The following is a 12,969-nucleotide window of genomic DNA, read 5'->3' as shown; positions in this document are numbered from 1 at the left end:
GTAGAGATGGAAAACCTGTTTACCCTGAGAGAACTCCCTAAAGGAGCACCTTTTTGCTTTATGTTGTTTTATATCTATGGTTTGTGCAGTCTGGAATACTTTTGAGCTTCTGAGTACTTCAAGTATATAGCATAAATAGAAATGGAAAATGATTGCTTTAAGTTAATGAGACTTATTAAGTTAACCTGTGTTTTAAAATAAATTTTCACAGAGCCATAATGATCAAAAGGAGAAGAAGGATAAAGCCTACTGAGGAAGCAAAGTTGTATGTAACAAGCCAGGGTTAATAGAAAAATTCATTGACAGTATCAAAGTTACCGTGATGCAGGACTTCTTTCAATTACTGGAAAAAACAGAAGGACAATAGATGCATGACGGGACTGCAGAAACGCTTCCAGCGTTATTTTAACCTTAATCGCTTGGGATTTTAATGAAGAAATAAAACAAGTCAAGGCAGAGATGTCTGCTTTAGCATATATAAAAAGTAAAGGTGTCATTTTAAGGAGTAAGGAGCAGGAAATCGAAGAAGGAGAGTAATGTAAAAAATACTTCTTCAAAAAGATCAGAAGTACAAGGAGGGTTATCAAACCATTAAGAATGGGAGAACTGCAACAACTACTCAAATAAATGAAACTGTCAAAGAAAAACCTGCTTTTAGGTACACCATGACAGAAGTCTTAAACCTGATTGACAAGACAGTAAAAGAACATGTGCTTTTAAGCCAAGATTTTACAATCCCAGAAGTGACTAAATGTATTTTAAGTTTTAAGAAAGGGGAGTCCCCAGGTCTTGATGGACTTCCCTTAGAGATTTATTCAGCTTTCTGGGATATTTTAGCACCTGACTTACTTACTGTTTTTAAAGACTTTGAAAGACTAGACCGACTCCCTGACAGTTTTAGAACAGGTATAGTGACTCTTATACACAAAACAAAAGGACAAGATGGATTTAAAGAACTGGAGACCAATAACCCTTTTAAATTTTGATTGCAAACTTTTTAGCAAGTTTTTAGCATCACGTGTTTGTTGTTCAGCCATGTTTTAGAGGCAGCGATTCACCCGGATCAAGCCTGTGCTGCTCCCGGGAGGAAGATCATGATCATCTCCTACTGATTCGAGACACTATCTGTTTTGTGAGAGACGGAAACATTGGGTTAGTAGTCTTAAATTTAGATTTTGAGAACGCCTTTGATTGGGTCTCGCATCAGTACCTATTTCAGGTACTGCAAAAAGTGGGGTTCCCTGCAAGGTTTATTGCGTGGGTGGGATTGCTGTACCAGGACATCAGCCGCAAATTTGTTGTTAAAGGGAATCTGACACAAGCAGCTAAAATAAACTACGTTGTCCGTCCTTTATCTGCCCTCCTGTACGTGCTGTGTCTAGAACCTTTGGCACGGGTCTTGAGAAGGGATCAAGGAATCAAAGGGGTACTGGGCAGTGGGCAGAGATGCAGACAACAGGACTCCCTCTGACAGTGACCCAAACTGACCAGAAAATACTGGGGATAAAATTAAATAAATAAGGGGGAGGGACGACAAATTGGCCTGATGTGACAAACAAAGTTAGGTGGAGACTGGGGTATTGGGCCATTTTCTGTTTTCTGTGGAGAACCAAGTGGGAGAGACCAAGTGATGAAGAGGCCGAGGGACAAGGGTGGGAAAGGAGGTCCTGAGCTCTACTTGTCCTTAGGAAGCAAATATGTGAGCCTTCATATAAAAGGTGCCATAGACCCATCCAGAAATTCAAAAACAACTGCCGTGATCAAGTTTTGGATGGGTTCATACCTCTGAAATCTTAAGATTTTACCCATCAGTCTTAGAGTGCCTGTGTCTTCCTCAATGTTCAGACTTTCTTAAAACATTTTAACTTGGAAAGGGAAGAGCTGAACAATTTAACTAACCATCGCTCTCTGGTGTCTGTTGTGTATGAGCGGGCCCCAGTGAGTCCAATGCACGGCTCGCATATGGCGAGAATGTGAACCTCTCCACTCTTCCAAACAGCTCCATGAAATTCACTTACCAGCAAGTGTCCTGAAATGTTATAGGTTTGTGACACGCTTCGAAGCTTCGAATTGCTGCTATGGAATTGTAGTTCATGGTTTGAAGCACGTATCGAAGCTTCAGAGTCACGCTGCCATCACTAGTGGGGTCCGTCTCTAACATTCACCACTTAAAGGGTCTCTTCACACAACCCCAGTATTTTGGTCATCTGTCTCCAACAATCAGCCATGTGAGGTTCACACACATTACAATATTTCCAGATTCTTAGCAGGGGACATTAGAGTTAGTGTTTTACCATCCAGCTTATTATAAAACCTGCAAGCCAACCTAAGGAGAAAAAACATTTCCAACCAATTGATTTTCTTTAAATTTATTGTAGTTTAGCAGCACAGTAATAGCTGTTCAACAATTTTAAAATTCAAAGCGATTTTTCAAAATCAGCCAAACCATCAAGTCCCTTGTTGGACAATTATTTTATGAACTGTAGTAATCTTACTTGTAACAACACAAACTAAACAAACTCTCTTTAGAAGTTGTATTTATTTATGCACAGGCAATTGGCACAAAATGCAAACATAAATCTGTGTAAATTGCATTTTAATACAAAGTTGTGGCTTTTCAGCTCTTCTTTCAACATTTCAAAGAATGTTAAAAAAAAAAAAAAAATAAATAAAACTTCTGTAAAACTCTGCCATAATACATTTACCTGTGAAAATAACAATTTGGTAGAATCTTTTCAACCATTTAAAATTCAAACTTTCTTTTAGAACAGTGTGTTTTAAATTTAGTAAAACACCTAACAAAAGAAAGCTATTGTCAGACTTTTTGTGTTCATTTATGCAAAAGTAAAAGGCACAAATGCAAACAGATATTTATTTATATACATTGCATTTTATAACAAATGTGTAGCTTTTCAGCCTGTCTTCCCATATTTCAAACAGTGTTGAAAAAATAAAATAAACTAAACTTCTCTCTAAAACTCTGTTCCATATTATATAAATATATATAGAACACTAACATAACTCTAATAAAAACTTTTTCAAACTGTACTTTTTCACTGTAGCATTTCTAACAGTCTGATTTTATGTTCCCTTATGTCCAAAGTCAATGCAAACCAATGCATCAACAAATAAAAGTAGAAGAAGGGACCAGCTTGTGTTTAGTAAAGTTCTTTTCCTGGTTTTTCCTTCTTAAAGCAGTAACTCCATTTTTAACGAAGAACTTAACTGCTTTCCAGTCTCTGGTTCCTTGGGCTTGAGGTTCTGCAGCAACGCAGTCCTCACAGCCTTTCTTACCAGGTACTCGGTGCGTCATAATGAATTTCCTTAAATGTTTTTCCACTGCAGCACACTCTTCTGGTGTCCAGCTTCTTCTGACGACAGTCTGTTTTACTACGGTAAAAAGAAAAAAGATTTCAGAACTTAGAATCCTACTCATCCCCCTCTATCATAGAAAAACACTTCTGTGATGATGTACTTTACTGTCAAGAAGCGGTGGTAGGGAACCTTGACAATTAAAGGGTGCGGATCCAAACAGAAAAACTCCTCTAAACTCACCTCTTCTTTGGGTGTTTTGCACTCGTTTTTTCCGCCTGATGTGGAAGAACATTCTTGAAGGGAAGTCCTTATGACCTCGTCTTCTGAGTCCTGTACTTCTGAAGTATTTGCACCTAGGTGCAGAACAAAAGATTAACAATAATTTTGCGATTATATTAGTAAAAGCAAGTGTGACACAAACAAAATATAATTACAGAGGAACTCATATTTAGCAGATTTCCTGTTGAATTTGACTGTGGAAATACCTTCTTACAGGGATGTCACAATGTCCTCATCCAACTCTTCTGCTTCTGTCATCTAGGAACAGAACATATTTAAACATCTCTTGATGCCCAACAAGGTCTACACCTTTGCTTTAGATCAAAACATTCTATATGTATGTATGAGTGTGTGTGTATATATAGACGTACATAAAATGCATGTTATGTACACATACCTGGGAACACCCATCATCAGTTTCTAAACAGGGAACTGATGAAATTAATTAGAAAGGTAAAACTGACTAACTGAACACAACTACTTTGTGGTATCCCAACAAGCTAATCCCATTACTCTCAGACAGGGCCGGCTCTGGGTAATAGGGAGCCCCAGGCGAGAGTCGTCTTAGCACTCCCCCCACCCCCAAACACACACACATGTAAAGCAATACTTTTAAATAATACAGATGATTTTTGTATGGCATCAGTGCATCATAAATCCTTCAGATATTTTAAAAACAATGAACATAGTGTGCTAAATAGCATATCTTAAACAATAGAATAGCATATCTTAAACAATAGAATAGCATATCTTAAACAATAGAATAGCATATCTTAAACAATAGAATAGCATATCTTAAACAATAGAATAGCATATCTTAAACAATAGAATAGCATATCTTAAACAATAGAATAGCATATCTTAAACAATAGAATAGCACCAACATCACCAAACACAAAGGCAATATTGATTGGATTTGAGGATTGGGCCTCAGTAAAGCCAGTAAAGCTTCTGTAGCTGGTCCAGGAGTCCTCAGCTTTTTTCAGTAGGTCCACAGCTCCATCCATGTGCATGCTTACTGACTGCAGCAGTTTGTTAACATTCTGGACTTTTGTAAGAAACCAGACAACAGTGCAAATGCAGAAGCGGTATGAACCAACCTCTTCAGCTAAAGACTGAGCTTCAGCTTTTATGGTTGGATCTGCGATGCGGTCTCTCGCCTCTAAGGGAGCATCTCTAACTTTTGCAGCCTGAAACCTTACAGCTGCCACACTGTTAATTCGGCTCTCCCATCGAGTGTCTGCCCAGGATTTCAATGTTGTGTCACCATGCTTTTTTAAAATGGACCACCTTTGGGTGGAGGCAGAAAACAATGTAAAAAGCTTTTGCAGGTAGCCAAAGTAGCCAGTTGTATCCATAGAGCTCTTTGCTGCTTCTGAAACAACCAGATTAACAGTGTGCGCTCCGCTTGGCACAAATAATGCTCTTGGGTTTTTTGCAGTAGTCTGGATTGGACTCCTTCTTCTTCCCCTTCATATTTGCCCTATTATCATATGACTGCCCTCTACAGTCTTCAAATGGAATATTTAGCTCTTGGAGTCTCCTCAAAACGAGAGGTTTTCTCCTGTGGTTTCTTCTGCCTCAATAAACTACACTTCACTACAATTTTTCCAGTCATTAAAACCATCCCTGCTTAATTTAAAGGCTTTCTGAGAGAAGAGCTTGCAACAGAAACAATATAAACTGGCATTTTTGGGGGAATACATCAGCCACGTTCTCTTGATTTTCTCCCCATTCGTTAAATGTCTGTGGAAGTAGTGGTGATGGAAACTCCTTCCATCCTCTCTTTTAGGGAATGTGAAGTCTGATTTCACCCCATAAGGTCCTTGGCAAACTAAGTGGGTCCTCACTGTATCAGACAGGTGGTGTGGCCAGTCACTAGGATCAACAGCTTGAAAAGATTCACTGACATCTGTCGAAGCTGACGGTGTTCAGGCTGTTGGACTGCTCTGCTGTTGCTGGTTCCTTCTCACCTTCTCAGCAAGCAGTAGCAGATGTTCTGCTGCTGCTTTCTGCTTGAGTAGAGGCTGCTGTGAAGAACACAAAACAACGTGTCATACACATATCTGCATTGATCGATTGGACCTTCCAAGCATTTATTATGATTTACAAAGATGATATTCATATTGTATTTACCAATAAAAACAGATCTTGAAAAGTAATTGTACTTCAGTCATATTCCAAAATTAAAACTTCCATTCTTCTTCATAGAAAGCTGAAGACTGTGAGGCCTCTTGTGACGCAGGCTCCTCAGGTTGGAAAAATCCAAATTGTAAATATTGATTTATTTGGATAATAGGTTATATTGCAGTCAACAGCCAAGCTTACAATAAACAGAGTTTATCTTAAGGTTCCTCTCATACATACTCTTCTTTAGGCTTGATTCTGAAGCTTTTAGCCTCTATTTAGTTCAGCCAATGTCAGCTTGGCAGCTGTTTGCAAGACATTTACAATAGTATATTGTAAATGTATAGTAGAGTATAATAGCTAGGGAACCTGTCTGAGTAGTAACTTTAGTAGCAGCAACGACAGGATAGTACTGCTGTTTAACACAGCTAGCTTAGCTTTGCACTTGCTGTTAGCCAAAATGAAGAAATCAACACCTAATGCTTTAAAAAGTTAATTAATGTTACATTACATACCTCTGCTTTGGGCCAGTTTTTCCTCCTCCTCCTCTTTCTAAATGCAGCACCTGACGGGTTTGGTGCCCTTTTCATAATTAAAGATAGCGTCAGGTTCAGGGCCGGTCAGCAATTAGATTTTTCATATTGAGCTTTGCTGTTCTTTTTATAATTTATTTAAAAGAAAAAGTGTCAAGAAATTTGAAGGATGGGTTGAATTTTATTATTCGTATCTTCAAGTATAATTTGTTTATTTATTTATTTTTGAGAATTCAATTTTTGTGCCCCTCCAGCAGATGGCGTCTCAGACTTGCTATATTTTTTGGTTTAAGATCAAAGACTATATAGATAGATTAGAATTGACAGAAAGTAATTAGGAAATAAAACAAGTCACACCATCCACATCAAGATAAATTTCATCCAGGCTCTTCCCTTTATACGCTCCCAACTGTCCCTGCTCCATTGCTAAGAGAACTTTGCTAATTTTTGCAAGCTGCAAGGTTCCTTCTGGAAGACGGTAGTGCTTTCTGTGCACTTCAATGTTGTGTCCAAGGAAATCTGCTTTGGGCCAGTTTTTCCTCCTCCTCCTTTCTCCTCTTTCTAAATGCAGCACCTGACGGCTTGGGTGCCCTTTTCATCATTAAAAGTTGATTGATTGGACCTTCCAAGCATTTATTATGATTTACAAAGAATCAGCACCTCCAAGAAAAGGGTGGAATGCTCTCTCCGGGTCGGGAATGAGATCCTTCCCCAAGTGGAGGAGTTCAAGTATCTCGGGGTCTTGTTCACAGTGAGGGACGAATGTCCAATTGTGTCCAAGGAAATCTGCCAGCTGGTCAAGTTCTGTTGTCTTTAGATTCAGAACAGTGGACAGTGTAGCAATGTGTTTCCTCAGCTTCGTTGAAGTGAGTGCTTTGGGGTGTTTTATATCATTGCATTCGTTCACGAGCTGTCTAATGTAGTCTGAACCCCTGATGTAATGGACAGAATGTGGCAATGCAAAGAGATTTTTTCTTTGAGTACTCCACATTTTTCTCGCTTCTCATTCATGAGGTCAATGGATTCCCTCATGACCGGAGTTAAAAGAACAGGAACTTTTCTCTTTTTCCAACTATGGTAATGCGAAAAAAATGTTTGCAAAGTTTTTGCTCGAGTGTTGCTAAATTCACATCTTCATGTGTTTCTGACATGTTCTTTGATAAATCTACAGAAACTTTGCCTACTCTTCGACGGTTGAAGAGAATAACTTGGGTCAGTTACTTTTGCCAGCTCTTTCCAACTGGAGGGTGAAGGGTCATCTCTCAGGGAATTTAATTGTACCAGCTGTTTGTTGGACAAATAGGAGTGAAGGTTCTGGACATCACGCGGCATTTCACTTTGTCTGGTCAAGTTGCGTTAGCGCTTGGCTTGCAATGTCAAACTCCCAACTTTCTTGATAGAGCTGTGCAAATTCTTCCACATCCTGAACAGATTGTTTATCTCTTTGTTTCAATCCTTCTGGCTTGATAAACATGGCCAATGAATGTAAGCTATAATCGGACTTTGCGAGCTGAAGATGGACGTAGAAATTAGCTGTTGAATCACAGTATCCTTTCAGGCTTCTTACAGCTTTGACAACATGACAGTACTTTTCAGGCTTTATAACATCCTTCAGAGTCTTAACTGTTGCATACTTTTTTGCTTCCAAAATCTTCCAATCTGGGTGTCACAGTCTATGTTCATATCACAGTTTATGTTTTATTAGTCACGTTTTCAGGTTCTGTTCAGGTCATGTTTTTCCCCTGCCACCTCGGTTCACTCACATCACCTGCTTCATTGTTCACAGCTGCACCTCATTCACTGATCACTCCCTCCACAGTATTTAGTCTCCTGGTTTCCTTTCAGTCATCGCAGAATCCTTACTAACCCTTCATGCCTTGCCACAGAGATAAGTCTCGTTTTGTTCTTGCTCCTTGCCTTGTTTTTTGGAATAAACCTGTTTTTGAAGTTAAAGAGCTGCGTCTGGGTCCTACTTCTCCATCGAACCGTGACACTGGGAAGTTTTTGCAGAATGTACTGGTGCTGGCTGGTTACCTTCTCATTTTTGTTGAAGATTCAGAAGCCATACTCTAAAATGCACTTGTCTTCCAATATGCATCACTAAATCCAGATGGAGCTGGTTCAGCAAAAGCACACAAAGCTTGGACTCTTGTTTTTCCTCGTTTAGATTGATCCTGCGGAGGCTTTAATTTGCAGAGATGAAAATGTCGCCACATAACTCATTTCTTGAAAAGTCCAAAGCAATACACACGATGTGCGAATTCCTCTCCTTGAGTTTTCTCAGTTGGCTGTTTCCATGGGATGAGTTTGCCTTTATACCCTAACCCTAACCCTTCCAATACTTCTATGTTGTGCTCAAATTTCCCCCTATTTCTAATATAATCTAATTGTGCATGTCTTTCTTTAGAGTTTTTTGGAAAGCTTAAAGCTTTTGCAACGTCGACTTTATCTCCGTGTTTACGCAGCAGATGTCTTGAGATTTTCTGAACAACCTTTTCACAATGTAAGCAGTGATGTTTCTTGTTGTAATGTCTTGAGCCATCCGCCTTTCTCAAAACTGGATTGACATAGACAGATGGCTGTTCTTCAGAAGGTGCTGGTTCGTCTTCATTCATATCATTTGTGTCAGGGCAGAGATGGAACCCTTTTCCCGATTCAAAGTGGTGCCTCTTTGCCAGAGGAATCTGAGGATTGTGACTATCCACGTTTACAACCCATACGTCGGGGACGAGGCAGTGGCTGGGTTCCTCAAGAGGTACGGGAAAGTGAACATGCAGCCAAAATATCTGCGGGACAGTTTTGGGATCTGGACACAGAGGCAGTTCAGGGTGCTGTTGGGGGAGGATCCAGACAGCACGGATGGATTAAAGCACCCCCCTGCATACTTTTCAATCGGGGAAGACAGGGGATTTCTTTTTTACTCCGGGCAGCCAGTGTTTTGCAGACAATGTCACAGTTTTGCTGCTGGAACTGTGGGGGAAGGTGCTGCCACCTGTGATGCACCCCAGCACTGTCATGGGTGCAGGGATGCGGGGCACCTGATACTGGACTGCCCCTCACATATATCCCACTGTGGCTGGAGGTTTGGAGACCTGCAAGCAGAGGCCACAAGAGGAGTTTCGTCAGGAGGTCCACGAGGCAAAGGTGGGCCTTGGGACGTGGGCTGCTGTCTGGGCTGCGGAGGCGGCCGAAGCCTCACCGGCTGGGGAGAGGCTCATAGCAGATGGAGAGGTCCCAGGGAAGAGCAACGTAGAAGGAGCGGCACACCCATCAGACTTGGGAGGTGATCGTGAAGGTGTGAGTGTGATGGTGAGCTTTGGGGACTGTTTGCCGCTGATGGGATCCTGGGCAGATTGTGCGGCGAGTTCGGAGGAGGGGGAGACGGCAGAGATCGGTGGAGTGAGGAGACACAGGGTCTCATCAGGGGGGAGTGGTTCCGAGGGTTAGAAAGAGAAGGCCTGAAAGGGATCTTTACGGTTTTAACAGTCAATGTGAGGGGGATGAGAGGGATAAGTTGGGGGGGAGGATTTTTCATTATTTGACCCAGGTCCCTTTCCAGGTTTGTTTTTTGCAGGAGGTTCATCTAAGGGATGGGGGTTGTACGGGTCTTCTCTGATGGTTGGAAGAGAGGGGTTTCAAGGTTGGGGTAAAACACAATACTCGCCTATTGGCGATCTCATTTAGCACAGTGAGAGCACGGGAGAGGAGAAGGGAGTTTGTGCACTTACAGAGGAGACTACAATTTTTGGTGACAGCAGGGAATAAGGGGGAGACGATCGAATAGGGAGGCAGTTGAAGCGGTACAGGATAAGTTAGGGGTTTATTTTAGGGAGAGGGCTAGGGTGTTTTTATTCCGGTGTATAAAGGAGACGTTCGAGTTAGGGGAACGCTGCAGTGCGTATTTTTTCAAGCAGGTTAAGACAGCCCAGGTAAGGGCATGTATCCCACAGCTGTGTGGGAAAGGTGGGGAGGGGGCGGTGGGTGAGGATGGCCTGGGAAGGTGTTTAGGGTCTCTGCAGAGAAGGGTTCCTGGAGGCATAGTTGAGGGGATGGAGGGCCCGGTGACCATGGTGGAGGAGGTGAAGGGGCTGCCAGCAGGAAAGGTACTAGTCATAAGTGCGTGGGTCCTGATCCTGTTCCTTTCATGTTTTAAGACATGTGCACAGATGTGATACAGTCAATGAAAGCTTAATTAGCAAACAAAGTCACGGCATCCGAAGGAGGAGATGCCTTGAACGGGAAGACTGTGGTGGCTTTCGATCACACACTCTGACCCCAAATGTTGCAACTTTAGAAAATTTAATCCAGGAAAAAAAAAAAAAATGAATAGAAAAAAGTCTCTTCATGTCGCTGCTTTGGTTTCTGAGATATGAATTATAATTTCGGCCGATAATGTCGGTCATGCATGACGTCACCATCCCAAAGATAGATCTTTCTTGCTCCAAAACAAATCAAAGTGGTCTACTTTTTAGCTCCGTGTGTACTGGTTAGGCTCTTATTTCTCCTTTCCTCTGAAAAACAGAGGGGCTATAAAAGTTTTATATTCTAATTGAGAAATGAAAAGTAATGAACTATGACTTCTAAGGTCACGCATAACAAAGTTACTGTTTGAAAATGTAATATACAGGGTACTTTCAAAGGAGAATAAACACTTTTGTTAATTTGTAAAATTTACAATTAACAACAGTTAACAATTGAACATTCTGATATCGAAAAATGCCTTTTTTCACACAGCTATATGGTCAAAACAAAAGAAAATGCCCATTTCTGGTTAAGGATATTAAACAATGGCAAAAAAGTATTTGCCTTTGATCTGCAGTTCTCAGAAATTGCATCCACATCATCTCCTTTATACGCGATGTTACATGCAATAAAGCCACGAAAACATATGTGGATCTCAGCGGATTTTATTTTGCAACAACCTGGACGTGCGCGTCATATACCGTTCCCCCACTTTAACACAGGGGGAACAGTATCTGACGGGTGAAATAGAGCCATCAGATACCGTCCCCCCACTTTACACAGGGATAACAGTATCTGATGGGTGAAATAGAGCCATCATATACCGTTCCCCCACTTTAACACAGGGGGAACAGTATCTGACGAGGGCAATAAAGCCATCAGATACTGTTCCCCCACTTTAACACAGGGGGAACGGTATCTGACGGGTGTTATTTGGCTGTCAGATACCGTTCCCCCACTTTAACACAGGGGGAACAGTATCTGACGGGTGAAATAAAGCCATCAGATACCGTTTCCTCACTTTATCACAGGGGGAACAGTATCTGACGGTTGTTATTTGGTCATCAACTCATCGATCCATCCATCGATCCATCCATCGATCCATCCATCCATCCATCCATCCATCCATCCATCCATCCATCCATCCATCCATCCATCGTATATACACACATATGAAGGCTATATATAAAAATAGCCTATATGAATATATATGTATGTGTTTGAATGTTTTGGATGACAGCGCAAGTGCAAAAAAGTACGACAACTACACTGAAAGACGTTGTTTTAGCTTTCACGGTGTCTGTAGTTGTCTAGCGCGCAAACACGTCTCGCTGGTTACGAGCGCTGAACAGGCACGCGCGCTCTTTGCCGCGTGTGCAGCGCGGAGCGGCGAAGAGATTCAGGGGAAACCGTATCTGACGGGGAAACGCGGCTCGATGGAACACCGGAGTGAACGAGCTGTGCTGCAGGCGGGCGTCGTTGACGTCATCCCAGTAAGCCCCCCGATAGCCGATAAAGAGACTGCTAACGTCCCACAGGAAACCATTACTTCAACTTACTGCTGCTAAAGGTGCTTCTTCAAAGGTGCTCCAGAGCTTCACTGTCGCGCCACTCTTCTGGGTTTTGTTTCAGTCATTAGAAGCCAAACTATTGCTTTTATAGGTTACTTTTAATCAAAGTTTAAGCCTCTAATGATGGAGAGCAGTTCATTCAATTACAAATTGCAAATAATTTCCAACTTCCAACTGGTAAACAATTAAACTTAAAAAATTACCTTTGTGCCAACCAAAAAAATTTTGATAAAGAATTTTAACTACAATATAGTTGGAAAACTTTAATCAAGCACAAAAATACCTCTTAAGCACAGGTTCTTAATGCCAAAGCATGCACAAAATCAACGACACAGACAAAGCAATCATAGTCTTAACCAAAAGATCGAGAAACAACAAATAAGAATCTACTTGGCTCTACTCTACTCCGAGAAGTCACTCTGCACAGCAACAAGATTTCTTTTGCACAGACAGAAAAGACTTCACCCGCAAAGGTAAAGCCTGCCAAAAATAGAAACAACTCATTAGTGCTGCTCTCCACGGAAGTCTTTAGTAAAAGGCGAAAGACTTGTACGTTATGAAGAGAAACCAGAGTACGATTATCCGTCACTGCGGCAGCAGGGCACGAGGCCAGTTGGCATAGCCACCTTCCCCATGGTGAGCTTTGCTTGGTTGAGACGGTTGCTCCCCCTTGCTCCCCGGCTGACCAAGTAGGAACAATCGGGCCCTATTCGATGGCTGCCTTGTCTTTTACTCTGTGCAAAAGACAGCCACAAACACCACGGGAACACCGTATTGAGGCTTCTGTCAACAAAGACTGATTGTTCAAATCCAATATGGAAGTATTGATTAAGGGGAAAACCTCCTTGAACAGTCTGGTTGGGATTGGGTCTAACATACAAGTTGATGGTTTAGAAGAGACT

The 12,969-nt window shown here is 41.5% G+C and overlaps 1 non-coding gene across 1 annotated transcript; it reads right to left on the bottom strand.

Moving 5' to 3' along the window:
• Nucleotides 1-12,529: 12,529 nt before the first annotated feature.
• Nucleotides 12,530-12,643, bottom strand: LOC140320860 (U5 spliceosomal RNA). Its single transcript, XR_011918635.1, has one exon. It is a non-coding gene; the product is annotated as a U5 spliceosomal RNA (small nuclear RNA).
• Between the last annotated feature and the right edge of the window lie 326 nt (nt 12,644-12,969).

The sequence above is a fragment of the Leuresthes tenuis genome, unplaced genomic scaffold (genome assembly GCF_036924035.1).
Source record: "Leuresthes tenuis unplaced genomic scaffold, fLeuTen1.0.hap1 SCAF_12, whole genome shotgun sequence".
NCBI classification, from domain to species: Eukaryota; Metazoa; Chordata; class Actinopteri; order Atheriniformes; family Atherinopsidae; genus Leuresthes; species Leuresthes tenuis.
This window is presented reverse-complemented; position numbering and strand designations above follow the sequence as displayed.